We start from the raw sequence: 4,679 nt of genomic DNA on the forward strand, positions 1-4,679 counted from the left end.
AAATCAGGTTTATGTTTGCGTTTAATAGAGTTGGGACCGCCGAATTCAAAACAGTCAGCAATTCCCGAATTTTAAAATAATATGTAGAGTATTTTAATTACTTGTGTTCAATTCTCGCTCTTAGTCTTACTCTAGCAATGCTTTTCTTTTGTTGTGTGTTTTCTGTTTTTACATTGTTAAGTAAACATTGTTGGTAATAAGTAAGTGAATAGGTTTAGGTTGATTAAGAAACAAATGCGTTTATGTTTTACACAAGTCAAGTTTATGTTGAATGTATATTTGTTGTAGTTATAATGTCATTGTCTTTACATTTTGTTAATGTTGCCATTGTTAGAATCGATTAAAAAGCCGTTGATATAAGAATATTAGGATATAGTGTTATGTTTTTTAGTTTTATATGAATAATTGTGATCATTTTATGAGTGTTTTTATGTTATTTACTTTTATTATGTCTGATAATTTTAATACTTGATAAATCTTTTGTTCACTAAATTTGATAGGTTTAATTAATTATAATCGATTTTGCTATTGTATTTGAATATAGGCTATATATAAGCAATAATAAAAGCAATAAGCCTAGGTCGAAGTTTTAATAGACAGTGGATAAGTGAAGTGGCGTTTTTTTTGGTTGGTTATAACACTTTTTGGACAAAAACGTTAAAACTACTAATGTGATCTTACTTTCTGTGAAAAACTGTTGTGAAGTAAATAATTTCGACAATGCAAGAAAAAATGAAACGCGTGTACGACTACATTATTGGAACATCGTGACCCGAATTGTGGCTTAGGGCGCTGGGGGTCGACGCCTATGCAGATGACATGCCGGATTGAGGAAAAGTCAGCCTACGGGAGGAGAGCAAACCGCAGATCGGACAAGTTGGAATGCGCCATCGACGTCTCATCCGGGGAGCAAACAATAATTATAATTATTGTTTATGCTATATATAATTTACTCCTACTTATATCAAGAAGCGATAAGAGCCTCCGTGGCGCAATTGGCTAGCGCGTTCGGCTGTTAACCGAAAGGTTGGTGGTTCGAGCCCACCCGGGGGCGTAAAGTTGTTATTATTTATACTCTGGAATATTTTTTTTTTATTTATTTTTTATTGGCTTTGTAAGCTTGTACATTGGCCATTATTTACAGAATTTCACATCTACAAAAATTAAGACTAATATATATATATATATTGTAACAATTGGGGTTGAAGCCCCCTTCTTGGGGTATGCAATGGCTGCCAAATATTATATTCTAGCCTTGCAACCCCATTACGAAGGAGGTTACTTCAACACTCCAATCGCCCGCTAAAGTACCTGTAATTACCTGTGGGGGTTAGTAGCTACTATACGAATGAAACCAAGATTACTTTTATAACTAAATCTATTAAAATAATTAATAATACATTCCGCATGTATTTGTGGAACATGACCGTACTTGCATACGGTCATGTTCCCTAACTAATACCACTTATTCTTATATCATGGTATATATACTTATATGGAGATATGAGGGGAGAATAGCTACAGCTTATAATCTACATTATCTGACCTTTAAGCTGGACCTGTCTTGTTGCACAACACACACACAACTAACACTAACGTATCCCAAGGCGTTCGCCTATGGGATACGTCTTCGTTGGCTCTAACTTCTTAATTGCCAGGATCTCCGGAGCGTCTCTCTGATGGACCCCAAGAACCAATGGATAGTTAGGGGTAGTGGTAGGGATGGTGTACCCTGGGGGTTGACGACCATCAGGCGAGAATAATTATCAGTACGACGATAATTATGATTATCGTCACACGCCCCCCTGTCACACCAGAGCCGCCCTCGGCTCTAAAAATTGTTGCTACTTCTCAACGATGTATGAGGTCCCCGTAGCGGTATCCATAATTGTTGGCCGTACGTCCAGAGCCTGGTTTACTTAATATGAATTTGAGCGTAGACTGTAGTTGTGGGTGTGTGCCTTCAGTAATTGTGCTTTCGGCCAGATATATGACGTCTTGGGTTCCTAACTAGCTATTCCCCCATTTGTTAACAAAGAAGGTTGATGAACAACAAACAAAAAGAAATCAATAATAAACATCACAAGTATTCAATAAAAACATATATAAATCGACAACCATAATCTGTAAGACAAATATCAAAACTAGATATATATATATATGGGTCAATTTGACTTTCAACTAAACTTAATTAATTTTGTTTTCCAATAGCTCGTGTTTGAGAAAAAAAAAAGTGTACTTATATGAACTTCAAGTCGCGATTTTATTTAAATTAGACGAAAGAAAAACTACAATTTATATATAATGCTACAATACAAAAAAAAAATTACACGTGGAAAGATTAAGATGTTACTAAAAAGAGAACGTTTTCTTGTACAATTTTTTTTTCGGAACACGCTATCTTGAAAACAAACCTAACCTATGTGTGTGTGCTGTTACCTATTATCTTGGTTGTAGTATTAGTTATTATGAAATATACGTAACCCGAAATCTAAGTTAGTTCGCCAGAATCGATGAGCCCGATGATATGGACAATATAAAGTAATGCGTGAAAAAACATAAACAAGTAACTAATGTGACGATAAACAATAAGAAAAAAAAAATTACATTTGCTTTAAGCTAAACTCGATTACTTAAATCACTAGATGACTAACGAGCGCGACATTTACAGTAATTCAGCCTCTACTGGTGTGATTGCCCCCCAAACACAAGACCACAGATGGGGGCTAAGATCTAGTTACCCTTCTTGCTCCCCCCGCAGCGCCCCAACCATAATAACACTAGACCGACCGCTTATGCCCACCCAAAAACAATGGCACTTACAATCACCTGTGTAAGCGGGACACACCCAGAGTTCCCCAGCTCGGCACAAGGGCCCTCAAAGGTTGTCCCCTTCGCGGCGAAATGGCGACGTGCGACCTATGGCGCCATTCCAGTCTCACTGAAGGTACCTTCGCAAATAATCCTATAATTTCATACAATAATTGTCACATATATTCAACGGCTGCGGGTTTGATTGAGGGCGGTTTCCCCGATTGAAACCGTACGCGTCCATCGATTCGGACATCTTAGTGGTCCTTGCTCGTGGACAACTGGGCCCAGCTTTAAACAATAATAATCTCAAATACACATAACAAAAACGTACATCCGATATGGCGTCCCGATATAAGCCTGCAGACTTATATTTATACAATTTACGTTGCAACAACCTACTCTCCACAAACAAAATCCCACTATAACTTCCGTGCACCATGACGACTAAATATCCTAACATATTCTAAAACTTAATTCTACAACCTATCTAAGGGAGGGGGAGGGAAATCTTAAAACTAAACCTTATATTATTATTATATTTAAAAAAAAGTAAATGATTTTTTTCTCAATCATATACTTCTACGCCGAAGAAATCTTTTACTCTACAAAAATGAATCGTGTCATATCAATCTAACTACTTATGAAACGAGTCCGGTCGTTTCATGAGACAGCGTTACTGCTTGTCCCGGCCGCTCGGACTAAAGCTACGTCAACCGACGGCCGAGTTGCCTACGGTATATTCATATACAAAAAAAAAAATACTATTGAAAATAAATCATTAAAAAAAAAGGTGGTGAAGGCTTCGACACGATCCATCAGTTTATATATTCATCTATATAAACTGAACTTCCTTATTCTTGATTCTTCATCAAGCTCTTCCTATCTCTAATAACCCATTCATGTTTGCTTCTTTTCTTAATTTCTTTCATTAATTTTATTTGCCATATCGGACCCCTTAATCAGGATTGGGCGGTCAAAAACACGAGCCAATAACTATTGACGAGACAGAATTAAAGTATTTTCAATAAAAATAAAATCGTATTTTGTCCATATAAAAGGGCGTCACGAAAATTAAACAACACGCCGACGGTATAAACTAACGCGATAATACACTACAAACGTTCGTTTGGTTTGATTTACGGTGACATTATCAATAAACAAAAAAACAACACGACGAAAATAATAGTTTACCTCGAATCATTCTCATACTTAACATAAAACTATTATACTTGATACATATACAATCGGGCACCATAACATAATTAACTTTTTAAATTTGCCCTCTATACTCTCATTACCTTGTAGCAAAGGCTATAAACTCTATCCGTAAACCAAACCAAACCTTTCGCGACGTACGGCTAAAAAAAAACGACACAACGATATATACATATATAACACAAAACATTATTCAAATATATTAAAATGGCGAACAAAACGGATAATGCAATAATGATAAATAGGATACATAGGTAAGAACAAATCGGTTACGCGTATGATATAAAAACTAAGTGTTATGGAATAATAAAACATTAAAATTAATAAGAATTAGACAAATGCGAAGAAAAGAGCTACTTGATAAAAAAAACTGCGAAAGAGTGTCACTGGCCGTTCTAGCTGTATGACGCACACAACCAGAGCGTTTATCCAACCGTCGGGTACAGGTCCGTACTTGGCAAGACCGAGTGAAACCCTTACCAGTGTCCCTGCGCCCGCAGAGATATGACTTCTAAAAGACACTTTGTGCCTGCAATCTGCTCTAATTAACGAAGGTTGGCTAGTCCTTTCGTTACCGTGCCGCATACGATGTATAACTAGACTGGTCGCGATAGCCGTTGTAATCGTTATGCAAAGAAATCATATCCCAA

General features: G+C 36.6%; 1 non-coding gene across 1 annotated transcript; it reads left to right on the forward strand.

Moving 5' to 3' along the window:
* The first annotated feature begins 980 nt into the window (after positions 1–980).
* On the forward strand, positions 981–1,054 carry Trnan-guu. Its single transcript has one exon. It is a non-coding gene; the product is annotated as a tRNA-Asn (tRNA).
* Positions 1,055–4,679: the final 3,625 nt, after the last annotated feature.

The sequence above is a fragment of the Ctenocephalides felis genome, unplaced genomic scaffold, assembly GCF_003426905.1.
Source record: "Ctenocephalides felis isolate EL2017-DRISC unplaced genomic scaffold, ASM342690v1 CF-g0.4_SCAFFOLD_01428, whole genome shotgun sequence".
In the NCBI taxonomy this organism is placed as follows: Eukaryota; Metazoa; Arthropoda; class Insecta; order Siphonaptera; family Pulicidae; genus Ctenocephalides; species Ctenocephalides felis.